This window comes from Heterocephalus glaber, unplaced genomic scaffold (genome assembly GCF_053883595.1).
Source record: "Heterocephalus glaber isolate CG9 unplaced genomic scaffold, H.glaber_assembly_v1.0 deba00001428, whole genome shotgun sequence".
In the NCBI taxonomy this organism is placed as follows: Eukaryota; Metazoa; Chordata; class Mammalia; order Rodentia; family Bathyergidae; genus Heterocephalus; species Heterocephalus glaber.
In genome coordinates this window covers 29,578,783-29,593,809 of record NW_028258293.1, presented here as the reverse complement: position 1 = coordinate 29,593,809, position 15,027 = coordinate 29,578,783, and the positions used below count along the sequence as shown (strand labels likewise).

The 15,027-nt window shown below is 39.5% G+C and overlaps 1 protein-coding gene and 1 pseudogene across 2 annotated transcripts in view; both read right to left on the bottom strand.

The window, feature by feature from the left end:
• The window catches only part of Slco2b1 (solute carrier organic anion transporter family member 2B1), a 185,505-nt gene that overhangs the window by 113,774 nt on the left and 56,704 nt on the right, over positions 1–15,027 (bottom strand). The window lies entirely within an intron of this gene.
• LOC147828048 (RWD domain-containing protein 1 pseudogene) lies at positions 4,369–11,602 on the bottom strand (annotated as a pseudogene). Its single transcript, XR_015451488.1, has one exon. The product of XR_015451488.1 is annotated as an RWD domain-containing protein 1 pseudogene (transcript).

The following is a 15,027-nucleotide window of genomic DNA, read 5'->3' as shown; positions in this document are numbered from 1 at the left end:
ACAAGTTCTAGGAGCTCCTAGAGATTTCTTAGTATTTTCTCTGTAGATGATCATTTCATCTACATATAAAGATTTTGCTTCTGCCATGCCAATCTTATCCTAGTTTTGTCATTTTATTGCCAGACTATTTTGATGGGGACTAGGTTTCAAAGTTTAATGGACCAGATAAATAGTAAGCATATCTGCCCTTGTTCCCCACCTTAAGGAGAAAGCATTGTATCTTCTCCATTTATATAAGGCATTCTCACTGGAAGTATGGAGTACATGTCTTTAATCTGTTGAGAAGTTTCTGTTCTACTTCTAGGCTCCTGATAGCTTTTACCATGAACAGCTGTAGAATTTAGTCCAATACTTTTTCTCTAACTAGTGACAGAATCATATGGCTTTTTTCTTTCCTCTGTTTAAATGATGACTTTTGGGGATGGATCTTCCAATGCTGAACCAACACTGCCATCCCTATAACAAAACCACTTTCTACATCCTGATCTGACTTCCAATAGTTTCTTTTGTTAAACAAATTTCTATCTATGTTCATACTTTTTCTTCTATTATCTTTATCCAGTTTTAGGATTAGCACAATGTTGAGTTCCTAGAATGAGGGGAGAAGTGTTCCTTCTTTTTTCTGCTTTAAATGTTTGATGTAACTTATCAGTTAAAATGTTTATGAGCCTGCTATTGTCATATAGGTAGGTTTTCAAGCTAGGAATATACTTTCTTTAATAGGTGATATTCAAATTTTATATTTCCTCCAGAATTAGTTTCATTAATTGTCTTCTAAGTTACTTCTTAGAAGCTGTCAAATTTATTTCAAAAAAGATTTTTGTAATATGCTTTCTATATCCTTTTAAATTCTGTAAAATCTGTGGTAATGTCTCCTAGAACTTAATATTGTAATTTTAAAAATGTATAACTGATATTGTGTAACAGGAAGAAAAGCTCTAAAGGTGCAGGGGAAGTGGGAGGGGTTGGGGAAGGGAAAAAAGGGAAAGGAAAAAATATGAGAAGAGGAAAAAAATGGATACAAGGTCTTTGCAAATAGGGAAGGGTGGAGGGGGTGAAGAGAGGGCAAGGGAAGGGTTAAAAAAAAAGAACCAAGAGACTCATGTAATGGTACAAGATCCCAATGATGAATGTAACTGCATTGTATACCTAAAATGTACCAATAAAGTTAATGGGGGGGGGTTCAAGCCTGAAATTATAAGTATTTCTTTAAAATATATTGGGTCCACCCAAAAGGGGACTTCTGCTCTAATACAGCCCCATTCACTAGGGTCCTGAAGGATCACCAACAATGTAAATGGTATCAAAGTGCAGAATCTGTGGTGGTATATCTGGTTTTGTACCTGGTAAGTTCATCTTACATAGAATGTGAAATGGAAAGAGATATGGATCTATTTCAGTGTATGGGCAATTGCTATGGTTTAGCAACTTTGAATGGACAAGATAAGAGGACTGGGGAAGAGGAGGTTTGTAAAACAATAAAGATGTTAGATGTCTCTGGGTGGGTACAAATTGTAAAGATATTTATGTCCCATAGACTATTTACTACAAAATATCCATAATAGGAAAAAATACATGTCAGAATGAGCAGGCAAAAACAGGTAGACAAAATGATCCTTACCATGGATTTCAGTCACTCTTTTCAAGGCACCCCAGCATTGCTCAATAGATTCATGAAAAAAGGTCATAGTGGCATGAATAGAGATTTACCTGGGTTCATCAGGACTAATCTGGTTTGCTTTCCCCTAAATACTCAATATGACAATAATGAAGATCAGCACCAGCCAATGATATGAACTACTGCTCAAGGACAATCGCCAGCTGCAGTGGCATGTTGATTACACTAGTTTTTTTTTTTTCCAGTACTGAGAATTGAATCCAGGGGCTTTAAAGGAAGCTTCATCCTCACCCCTTTATTACTATCATTTTTTAATGGAAATACTACTGCATTCTCTCATTAGTCCTAAGAACATGGTTCCTCCTCAATTTAGGATTCTGTTGGATTATGCATTTTAATTCTGAATAGTAAAGTACATCTACCAGGAGTGGAATAATCATTTAGCTGACCAGAAGCTGAAAATACCACCAAAACGTTGGAGCTTCCTAGATCAATGAAAGCAAAGAAAGGTACCACTAATAGAACTGAGTAGAAAGATGTAACAGGGAAGGAGGAGAACTACTTGTGAAACCAGAGCCTTCTCTGGAGAACATATTAGTATATCTGTGTGCAACTATAAAAGTTAATAGAAAACCAAGAAAACACTACAGGAGGATCATTTATATGTTGTAGCTCAAGACCCCATCCTCTTGACTACTATGTCCTCCTGGTGTAGTGGCCAAGGCACTGGGCAGGGAATAGAGCCCTGTGTCTGAATAGTACCTCTGCCTCTAGCTACCAGGGTTCAAATGGGAATGTTATTTCACTTCCTAGACATTATTTTCCTTCTCTTGGACTTCCTGTATACCCTGTTGTTATTTCCTGTGTCTTCTGAGATTGCAAGGATCAGATAGGATGATTAGAATGAAGGCTACATCATTAGCGTAAACCTCTGGGTCCTTGAGGATGTTAACAAGGATCTCCTCATTATCAGCAAAGCACAGGAACAAATCTTACCTCCCTCCTCTCACATAGGTGCCACAGGAGATGTCATAGAATGAGCCTTGAGGGATGGTGGGTATGGTGCCAGGGGAGCACTGTCTAGAGAGAAAGTTCCTCAAGAGACTGCTTGAAAGGAGGAGCCTCAGGGTTTAATGGGCCATGGCTCAGCCTGAACCTGCTACATCCACCAAGGTCTCCCCTGAAGAAATGTAGGAGACCCCAGTGTGGACCAGGCTCAACAGGTGAGTGATTTTGGGAATGGAGTGCCTTGAGGTAGCAGAGAAAGCTGGGATAGAGAGACAGAAACAGGAATCCAGGTGCTATAAATGTGGGCCACAGATCAGAAGACAGATTGGCTGTCCACAGAAGCAAGCACCCAGAATCCAGGATGGCTCTGCATGCATGAGCTGGGAGAGCTTCAGTCATATGCCCTGACCGGTCAGGGCAGGGCAGTGTGCTCACAGGCAGAATTCAAATCATCTTGGCCAAGGCCTTCCCAGAAAAAGACAAAGCTGAAGACAGCAGAAACTAGCAAATGCTGAGCTCTAACAAGTTCCAGGCTCTTTGTAGCACTCTCTAAATATTCTCTCCTGAAAGAAAGCCCTACAATGTCACAGATGAGGGAGACCAGGTTCAGAGAGAAGAAAGTGTTTTTATTCAGTGTTTCAAAGGTGCAGAGAAGAACAGGTACAGGAGTACAGTGCCTTCTAACTCTCAAGTCCACATATGTAGCCATTGATGTACCTGTGATATAATGAAGATCATGAACCTATCTTTGCAGCAAGCACTCATTAAGTGAAAGAAGATTTCTTTTTTGTTTTTGCACTTTATTAAATTCTTTTATTGGTACACTGTAGGTATACAACACAATTACATTTCTCATTCGGAATTGTACCTTTACATAATGCATCTTGGTTCTTATGTTTTCCCCATTCCTAGCCCTCCCTTCACGCCTTCACCCTTCCCTATTTACAGAGACTTTATTTCCATTTTTTCCGTTTCTCATCATTTTTCCTTTCCTTTCTTTCCTTTCCCCTGCCCCTCCCACTACCCCTACCCCTTTGGACCTTTTCTTCCGATTTTACATTATCGATTATTCATTCTAATCATTGGTACATTTTAGGTATACAATATAATGACATTCATCATTGGAAATTTGCACCTTTACATAGTCTCTCTTGGTTCCTATTTTTCACCCTTGCCCAGCCCTCCCTTCAACCCCTCCATTCCTCCCTATTTACAAAGATTTTGTTCCTATTTTTCCATTTTCTCATATTAATCCAACTCCCTTCTATTCTTTCCCCTAGCCCTCCCACTTCCTTCCCCTTTGCCCCTTTTCTTCCTATTTCACATGACCTATTATACATTTAGTCCCTATTTACACTTTCAGATTCTCACACAAGAGAAGCTATTCGGTATTTATTCATGTGTGTCCTATTTATTTCACTTAAGAGTATCACCTCAATGTGCATTCACTTAGCTATAAATGTCTCTAATTTCTCATTTTTTATGGCTGAGTAGTACTCCATTTTATTAAAAAACCACATTTTCTTTATCCAGTCTCCAGCTGATGGGCATTTGGGCTGTTTCCAAGTTTTAGCTATTACAAACTGTGCTGCTATGAACATGGGCACACATATATCACTGTGGTATGATTCTTTTAATTCTTTGGGGAAGATCCCCAGCAGTGGAATAGCAGGGTCAAATGGGACTTCCAGTCCTAGTTCTTTGAGGTATCTCCATACTGATTTCCACAGTGCTTGCACCAGTCTACACTCCCACCAGCAGTGGACCAGGGTTCCTCTTTCCCCACAGCCCCACCAGCATTTGTTATTGGTTGATTTCATGATAGCAGCCATTCTTTCTGGAGTGAAGTGGAATCTCAGCGTTGTTTTCATTTGCATCTCTCGAATGACCAGTGATGTTGAACATTTTTTCATGTATTTATTTGCTATTTCTACTTCTTTGTCTGAGAAATATCAGTTGATTTCAGATGCCCATTTTTGGATTGAGTCTTTAAATTTGGGAGGTCTGATCTTTTTAAGTTCTTTATAGATTCGATATAGTAGACCTTTGTCTGAGGAAGAGCAGGTGAAGATTTTTTCCCACATTGTGGGTTGTCTCTTCACACTGCTGGTGTTTTCTCTTGCTGTGCAGAAGCCTTTTAATAAGAAGAGATCCCACTTGTTGATTGTTTGTGCTAGTTCATGGGCAACTGAGGTTTTGTTCATAAAATCTTTTCCTACACTGATGTCTTCAAGGGTTCTACCTAACCTCTGTTCCAACTGGTTCAGAGTTTCTATTTTAATATTTAGATCTTCAATCCATTTTGATTTTAGTTTAGTGCATGGTGAGAGATACAGGTCTAGTTTTAATCTTTGGCAAGTTGAAGCCCAATTTTTCCAGCACCATTTCTTAAAGAGGCTATCTTCCCTCCAGTGAGGGTGTTTGGCTCCTTTGTCGAAGATGAGATGGCTGAGTGTGTCTGGCATTGTTGCTGCATCTTCTAATCTGTTCCACTGGTCCTCAAGTCTGTTTCTTTGCCAGTACCATGCTGTGTTTATTACAGTAGCTTTGTAGTATAGTTGCAGGTTGGGGTTTGTGATACCCCCCTGCCATGTCTCTGTTACCTAGAATTGCTTTTGCTATTCTGGGTCACTTCTTGCTCCAAATGAATTTTTGGGTTGTTTTCTCAAGGTCCATGAAGTATGCTGCTGGGATCTCAATTGGAATTGCATTAAATCTGTATAGCAGTTTTGGAAGTATGGCCATTTTCACTATATTAATCCTTCCTCCCCAGGAGCAGGGGATGTCTGTCCATTTTCTGATATCATCTTCAATCTCTCTTTTCAGAGTGCCATAGTTTTCAGAGAAGAGGTCTTTGATTTCTTTCATTAGGTTGATTCCTAAGTATTTCAGTTTTTTGGATGCTATTGTGAAAGGAATTATTTGCCCTATTTCTCTCTCAGTGAGTCTGTTGTTTGTGTAGAGGAAAGCTATTGATTTTTTGTGTGTTAACCTTGTAACCAGCTACTTGACTGAATTTGGTTATTACATCTAGAAGACTTTTGGTGGAGTTCTTGGGGCCTTCTATATAGAGTATCATGTCATCTGCAAATAATGACAATTTGACTTCTTCATTACCTATCTTTATTCCTTTTATTTCTTTCTCTTGTCTAATTGCCATGGCTAATGTTTCCAGAACTATATTGAACAAGAGTGGTGATCGTGGACATCCTTGTCTTGTTCCTGATATTAGTGTGAAGGATTTCAGTTTTTGACCATTTAGTATGATACTGGCTGTTGGTTTTTCATAGATGGCTTCTATCAGTTTGAGGTAGAGACCATCTATTCCAATTTTTTGTAGGGTTTTTATCATAAATGCATGTTGGATTTTGTCAAATGCTTTTTCTGTGTCTATGGAGATAATCATATGGTTTTTGTCCTTGGTTCTATTGAGATAGTGTGTTACATTGATTGATTTGAATATGCCTAACTATCCCTGCATCCCTGGGATGAATCCCACTTGATCAGGGTGTATGATCTTCTTGATGATCTTCTGCATTGTTTGCCATTATCTTATTAAGGATTTTTGCATGTATGTTCATTAGTGAGATTGGCCTATAGATCTCCTTTTTGGCTGGGTCTTTGTCTGCTTTGGGGATCAAGGTGATGCTTGCTTCCAGGAATGAATTTGGGAGTATTGCTTCCCTTTCAATTTCATTGAAGAGTTTAAACTGTAGTGGCAGCAGTTCCTCTCTAAATGTCTTGTAGAATTCAGCAGTGAAACCATCAGGGCCCGGCCTTTTCTTAGTTGATAAGTTTTTAATTACATTTTCAATTTCATCAGTTGATATTGGGTTGTTCAGAATTTTTAGGTCTTCTTTGTTCAACTTTGGTAATTCATATGTATCTAGGAATCTGTCCATTTCTTCTGTGTTGTCCATCTATTGGTGTATAGGTTCTGGAAGCACGTATTGATGATCCTCTGGATTTCTGCTGGGTCTGTTGTAATTTCATCCTTTTTATTCCTAATTGCATGGATTTGGGCCTTTTCTTTCCTTTTCCTGACAAGGTTGGCTAAGAGATTGTCAATTTTGTTGATTCTTTTGAAGAACCAACTCTTGGCTTCATTGATTTTTTGTATCATTCTCTTAGTCTCCATTGCATTGATTTCTCCTCTGATCTTTATCATTTCCTCCCTTGTATGAGTTCTGGGGTTGCCCTGTTCTTCTTTTTCTAGAAGCTTGAGGTTCAGCATCAGATTGTTTAATTGGGATCATTCTGTTTTCCTAATATGAGTATTCACTGCTATGAATTTCCCTCATAAGACTGCTTTCATTGTGTCCCATAGATTCCGATATGTTGTATTGTCATCGTCATTTAATTGAAGGAACTGTCTGATTTCTTCTTTAGTTTCCTCTGTGACCCATTGCTTATGCAGAAGTGTGTTGTTCAATTTCCACATGTTTATGAAATGTTTTGAGTTTCTTTTGCTATGGATCTCCAATTTCATCACACTATTGTCTGATAATATACAGGGGATAACTTCAATTCCTTTGCACTTACTTAAACATGTTCTATGTGTGAGTATGTGGTCTATTTTGGAGAATGGCCCATGTGCAGCTGAGAAGAATGTGTATTCTGATTTTGTGGGGTGGAAGACTCTGTAAACAGCTGTTAAGTTCATTTGTTCAAGAGTTCGATTGAGTTCTAGTATTTCATTACTTATTTTTTTGTTGTTCATTACTTATTTTTTGTCTAGTTGATCTATGTATTTGTGACAGTGGGGTGTTGAGGTCCCCCACTACAGTTGTATTAGTGCATATATGACTTTTCTTGTCCGTTAGTATTTGTTTTATATAGTTGGGTGCACTAGTGTTTGGTGCATAGATATTTATGATTGACATCTCTTCCTCTTGGATTCTTCCCTTTACAAGGATGTAGTGTCCTTCTTCATCTCTCTTAATCAGTGTTGGTTTGAAATCTACTTGATCTGCCAAGAGGATAGCTACTCCTGCTTTTTTTCAGGTTCCTGTCGCATGCAGTATTGTTTTCCACCCTTTAACTTTTAGTCTATGAGTTTCCTTTTGAATTAAGTGTGTTTCTTGTATGCAGCATATTGTTGGATTTTGCTTCTTGACCCATTCTGCCAGTCTATTTCTTTTGATTGGTGAATTGAGACCATTCACATTGATGGTTATAACTGAAACGTATTGATTTGTCATTGCCATGACTTTTTCTTTTTGTTGGGTTCTCCCCCTTTACATTTAATTTCTTGTTGTGCCAAATGGGTTCATTCTGCTTTGCTTCCTGGGGTTGTGATCCTCAATGTCTGTTCCTAGGCTATTGTGTAAAATTCTTCGAGTGCTGGTTTGGTATTCACGAAGTTCCTAAGGTGCTCTTTGTCATGAAAGTATCTTATTTCTCCATCCATTTTGAAAGATAGTTTTGCAGGGTACATCGATCTGGATTGGAGGCTGTTTTCTTTTAGGGCTTGGAATACATCACTCCAAGCTCTTCTTGCCTTGAGGGTTTGTGTTGAGAAGTCTGCTGTGATTCTGATGGGCTTTCCTTTGTATGGGATTTGTTTCTTTTCTCTGACTGCTTGGAGAACTTTGTTCTTCTGTTGAGTTTCTGGAATCTTAACAATTATATGCCTATGTGTAGATCTTTTTTGATCAAGGCTATTTGGAGTCCTATATGCCTCACTTACCTGTATGTCAAGCTCTTTTCCCCTGCTTGGGAAGTTTTCTGCTATTATTTCTGTGAAGAGATTTTTTATGTCATCTGCACTCTCTCCTGTTTCTTCATTGACTCAAATCAGTCTTATGTTATTCTTCTTTGCATCATCTAGCAGCTGCTGGATTGATTTCTCATGTTCCCTTATAATTTTGAAGCAATTTTTCTTTTCCTGGTCACTAATTGCAATCTTATCTTCTATATCTGAAATTCTGTCCTCACATTGGCTCATTGTGCTGTGTAGACTTTCAATGGAGTTTTTCATGTCCTGGAAATCTATTTGTATCTGTTTTATGGATTCCATTTGTTTCCTATGTTGGGATTCCATCATGTTCCTGATCTCTTCCCTAGATTTATTAATCATGTCTTGCACTAGGGGCACAATTTCTCCTGTTATCTGAGAAATTATTTCTGATTTCATTTTTTCCAGATCCCCTCTTGTTGCCAGTTCAGTGGTTCCAGGTGGTTGAGTATCAGAGTATTCCATTTCATTTCCCTTTGGGGTTGCTGTAGGTGATCTGGAAGTCTGGTTTTGAGACTTATTTACGTGTTTTCTCATTTCAACTGGGGGGGGGCTGTTGGCATCTGCACGGATTACCTCCTCTGAGCTGGGAGAGGTGGGACAGGGGCCGGGAGCAGCGGTAGGGATGGTGGCCCAAAAGCCCTTTCCTATGGGCTGGGAGCACTGGGAGGGATAGTGACCAGGAAGCCCCTTCCTCTGGTCCAGGAGCAGTGGGATGGCTGCTCAGAAGCCCCTACCTCTGGGCTGGGAGTGGCAGGACAGAAGGTGCCCCAAAAGCCCTTTCCTCTGGGCTGGGAGCAGCGGGAGGGATGGTGGCCAGGAAGCCCCTTCCTCTGGACCGGGAGCAGTGGGACAGTGGCTCAGAAGCCCCTACCTCTGGGCCGGGAGCAGCGGGACTCAGTACCATGGTCTGGTGGTCCAGTGTCCTCTGCATCTTTGTAGTGTGGAACCAGGTGGCTGTACAGAGGAGCAGGGTGGGGGTGGGGGTCCAGTGGATTGTTGCCAGGGCATGGGCTGATTTGGCTGAAAGAAGATTTCTTAAATTATGGTCCAAATGACATTTGTCTCTGAAGCCCTCACCCTGCTAAACACAGAGAGGACATTTTCTTAGAGTTGAATTAGAAACTCTTTAAAAGTCTTCCCCTTAAACAGTCAAACTTGTAGATCAAAAAACCAAGGCCCAGGGACTCAAAATCACAGAGAGGTGTGGCAGGGCTTGTCCCAGAATCCACCTGCCAGGTGGTCTCAGTCCTTTTCAGCAGGCTTGCTTCAGGAGCAATGTCTGCTCTCATCCCTCACCAGTGACCTGATGATTGTGTCTCCCTTTTCAGACCCTTGATTTCATTTGTTGAAGGGCTTAACCTCTTCCTAGCAAGGATCTGTAATCAGAGGATATGAGGCACATAAAGTACAGGTTGTACATTCAGATGACAGGTTTTTTTCTCCTCTTTCCCCACCAGCAAGATACCAGCTCCTACAAGGAAGTCCCTACAAGGAAGATCTACTGGGGCAAGCGCTGTGCCCTGAGAAACAGTATCCTATTGGCCCTAGTCACACAGCTATATTACTTAAGGGCAATGTATAATTTAGGAGATAACCATCTTAGGCAGTATATTAAGCATAGTAAAGTCCAGCCAAATTCTTATGTTTCCTATAATGAATTAGTGCTCTGAAACATCAAATGTTAAATTGTTTCAGAGAGTAGTTTGGGTGCCCCTGCTTTGCTGGTGTTCCAAGCCTGGGCAGCCTGTTGCATAGTCCAAGAACACTGGGCTGTGAAACTGATACGATGCCTCTACGGCAGAGCCTCAGCATGTGTCTCCAGCACAAAGCAGTGGACAAAAGAGGAAGGAGAATGGGCAGATGGATTTTAGGGTCTCTCAGGGCCCCTCTGGCTTTGACCCTCTGAGTTTGTCTCCCTCTACCCCTCCAGGCCCAACTCAGCCTTACCTGCGGGCAACAGCCCGTGATGGCCTCTCTAAGCATAGCAGTCCAGGACTGCACAGTTTGCGTCCCTTTGGATGATGAAAAAAAAACAACAAAAAAACCCTGAGTGGGTTCTGGTTAATTGAAGGATCTTCTCTCCATATGGGACAGAGCGAGTTCTTGATTTTGCAGGGTCCTGAGATATGATTTTTTTTTTTTTAGTAATGACGTCCGTTTTTTTCCTGTGTATAATCTGGGCTTCTGATTCTGTTAAAACTTAAATTTACTGTGTCAAAAGGCTAGAATCCAGGTTTAATTTCCTATTTATCTCAGCATTTTAACACTTTATATGAAAGACAACATTTGCAATCCAAAAGTAACTATCATCTCCAGGATATAAAACACGAGTTATTTCTGTTTCTTACACATATACCCATATGCACACGGCCGGCCGCAACCCACCTTCAAGTCTTGGTGTTATAGGTAGGATCTCCCTCCAGTATTAAATAATGTTAAATGTGTAAACCTCTGTTCACCAATAAGAGGAAGTGAACATTTTATCTTGAAGTTTTATGGTCAGTTTATTAAGTTCAATGGTGAAAGTTATCAGAAGAATATTCTCCTGAGAGTTATTTTTTCTTAGAAATAAAGAAAGGAAAATTACAAGCCTCTCAGCACAGCCACAGATGCTGTGGCTGTGGAGCTCTCTGGAGATGGTGCATCAGTCCTCTGAGTCACTCCCTGGGCCAGCAGGGTTGGAGTCTGGGTGGTCCTCAACATCCTCCAGCTCCAAGTCATCCAGTTCCTGGAACAAAGACTCATCTATTTCCACATTATTTCCAGCATCTTCGAAGAACTGGATATCAGATGTGCCAAGATTATGATCGGTTTCAAACAGCTGTTTGCCACTTAATTTATTTTTTCCTCCTTGCTCTTCTTCTTTTATCCATTTCTTTTTAATTTCCAAGAGTTCTGCATCAAACTTGGCTTTCCAACATAAGAAATTATCAATTGTAACAGGGGTCCCGTGGAATAATTGCTTCTCTGCTTCTTCTGCTTCTTTTTCTTTTAGTTTCTTTTCTCCCTCTCTTCATTTTTATCTGATCTACTATTTCATTTAATTTTTCTTGCACTGCTATCACTAGAGTAAAGATCATGACCACACCAAGATTTTCCTTAGCCTGTAATGCTAATAATTTTAAAATGTCTATGACATCATTATCTTCTAGGTTTTCCTGGGAAAATATTTCATAAAGAGGAGCTTCATCTGGGTATTTTTCACTGTAGTAAACTTGAGGGTAGTCTGGAGAGTTTCATCATTTTCTCCAGCCTCAGATGTCACAGTGATGGGAAGCTGGGTGGATTTTCTGATAATACTGTGAAGGAGTCGGGGTAGATAGACTCCAAAGCCTCCAGCTCATTTCGCTGCTCCTCACTGTAGTCTGTCATTGTGGCTCTGGCTGCTGCCCATGGACCATGCTGACACTCAGGCAACATGCCACAGCCGAGTCCCGAGGCCTCCGGCCAGGCCCGGCCTGCCGAGCCACAGCCCCACACTGCTCTCAGCCAATCACTAGTTCTCTGGGATATGACTTTTTAAAAAATTTTACAGAGGAAAGCCCATCAGAATCACAATAGACTTCTCAATGCAAACCCACAAGGCAAGAAGAGCTTGGAAGGATGTGTTCCAAGCCCTAAAGGAAAACAGCCTCCAAACCAGATTGATGTACCCTGCAAAACTATGTTTCAATATTGATAGAGGAATAAGATACTTTCAGGACAAAGAATACCTTAGGAAATTCACGAATACAAAATCAGCACCTCAAAAAATTTTAGGTAATATCCTAGGAAAAGACAATGAAGATCACAACCCCAAGAAGCACAGTGGAATGAATCCATTGAGCAGGACAAGAAATTAAATGCAAAGGGAGTGAATCCAACAAAAAGAAAAAGTCATGACAATAAGTCATTATGTATCAGTTATAACCATCAATGATAATGGTCTCAATTCACCAATCAAAAGAAATAGACTGGCAGAATGGGTCAAGAAGCAAGATTCAACAATATGCTGCACACAAGAAACATACTTAATTCAAAAAGAAACTCATAGACTAAAAGTTAAAGGGTGGAAAACAATACTGCATGCGACAGGAACCTGAAAAAAAGCAGGAGTAGCTATCCTCTTTGCAGATCAAATAGATTTCAAACCAACACTGATTAAGAGAGATGAAGAAGGACACTACATCCTTGTAAAGGGAACAATCCAAGAGGAAGAGATGACATCATAAATATATATGCACCAAAAACAGTGCACCCAACTATATAAAACAAATAATAACAGACATGAAAAATCAAATAAGCACTAATACAATAGTAGTGGAGGACCTCAATACCCCACTGTCACAAATAGATAGATCAACTAGACAAAAAATAAGCAACAAAATACTAGAAGTCAATCAAACTCTTGAACAAATGAAGTTAACAGATGTTTACAGAGTGTTCCACCACAAAATCAGAATACACATTATTTTCAGCTGCACATGGGTTGTTCTCCAAAATAGACCACATACTCACACATAGAACATGTTTAAGTAAGTGCAAAGGAATTGAAGTTATCCCCTGTATACTATCAGACCATAGTGCAATGAAATTGGAGATCAATAGCAAAAGAAACTGCAAGAATTTCATAAACACATGGAAATTGAACAACGCAATTCTGAATAACCAATGGGTCACAGAGGAAATTAAAGAAGAAAGCAAACAGTTCCTACAATTAAATGACAATGACAATATAACATATCGGCATCTATGGGCCACAATGAAAGTGGTCTTATGAGAGAAATTCATAGCAGTGAATACTCATATTAGGAAAACAGAACGAGCCCAATTAAACAACCTGATGCTGAACCTGAAGCTTCTAGAAAAAGAAGAGCAGGACAACCCCAAAGCTCATACAAGGGAGGAAATTATAAAGATCAGAGCAGAAATTAATGCAGTGGAGACTAAGAGAACAATACAAAAAATCAATGAAGCCAAGAGCTGGTTCTTTGAAAGAATAAACAAAATTGACAAACCCTTAGCCAACTTTATCAGAAAAAGGAAAGAAAAAGCCGAAATCCATACAATTAATAATGAAGGAATGGGCTGGGGATTTAGCTCAGTGGATTCACAGCCTGCTGCGCAAGTGCAAGGACCTGAGTTCAATCTCGGGGACCAAAAAAAAAAAGAATGAAAAGGACGAAATTACAACAGACCCAGAAGAAATCCAGAGGATCATCAATACCTACTTCAAGAACCTATATGCCAATAAAATGGAAAATACAGAAGAAATGGACAGATTCCTAGATACGTATGAATTACCAAAGTTGAGCCAAGAAGACCTAAAAATTCTAAACAATCCAATATCAATGAATGAAATTGAAAACGTAATTAAAAACTTACCAACTAAGAAAAGCTCGGGTTCTGATGGCTTCACTGCTGAATTCTACAAGACATTTCGAGAGGAACTACTGCCACTACTGTTTAAACTCTTCAATGAAACTGAAAGGGAAGCAATACTCCCAAATTCATTCCTGGAAGCAAGCATCACCTTGATCCCCAAAGCAGAGAAAGACCCAACCAAAAAGGAGAAGTATAGGCCAATTCTCACTAATGAACATAGATGCAAAAATCCTTAAGAACATACGGGCAAATAGAATGCAGAAGGTCATCAAGAAGATCATACGCCCTGACCAAGTGGGATTCATCCCAAGGATGCAGGGAAGGTTCAGCATATTCAAATCAATCAATGTAATACACTATATCAATACAGCAAAGGACAAAAACCATATGATCATCTCAATAGATGCAGAAAAAGCATTTGAGAAAATCCAACATGGATTTATGATAAAAATCCTACAAAAATTAGGAATAGATGGTCTCTAACTAATTAAAGCCATCTATGAAAAACCAATAGCCAATGTCATATTAAATGGTCAGAAACCGAAATCCTTCACACTAAAATCAGGAACAAGACAAAGATGTCCACTATTACCACTCCTGCTCAACCTAGTTTTGGAAACATTAGCCACAGCAGTTAGACAAGAGAAAGAAATAAAAGGAATAAAGATAGGAAATAAAGAAGTCAAATTGTCATTATTTGCAGGTGACATGATACTCTATATAGAAGACCCCAAGAACTCCACCAAAAGTCTTCTAGATGTAATAACCAAATTCAGTCAAGTAGCGGGATACAAGGTCAATACACAAAGATCAATAGCTTTCCTCTACACAAACAACAGACTCACTGAGAGAGAAATAGGCCAAAATAATTCCTTTCACAATAGCATCCAAAAAACTGAAATACTTAGGAATCAACCTAACGAAAGAAATCAAAGATCTCTTCTCTGAAAATTATAGTACTCTGAAAAGAGAGATTGAAGATGATATCAGAAAATGGAAAGACATCCCCTGCTCCTTGTCAGGAAGAATCAACATAGTGAAAATGGCCATACTTCCAAAACTGCTATAGAGATTCAGTGCAATCTCAGTTGAAATCCCAGCAGCATACTTCATAGACCTTGAGAAAACAATCCAAAAATTCATTTGGAACAAGAGACCCAGAATAGCAAAAGCAATTCTAGGTAACAGAGACATGTTGAAACTATACTACAAAGCTACTGTGATTAAAAAAACAGCATGGTACTGGCAAAGAAACAGACCTGAGGACCAGTGGAACAGATTAGAAGATGCAGACACA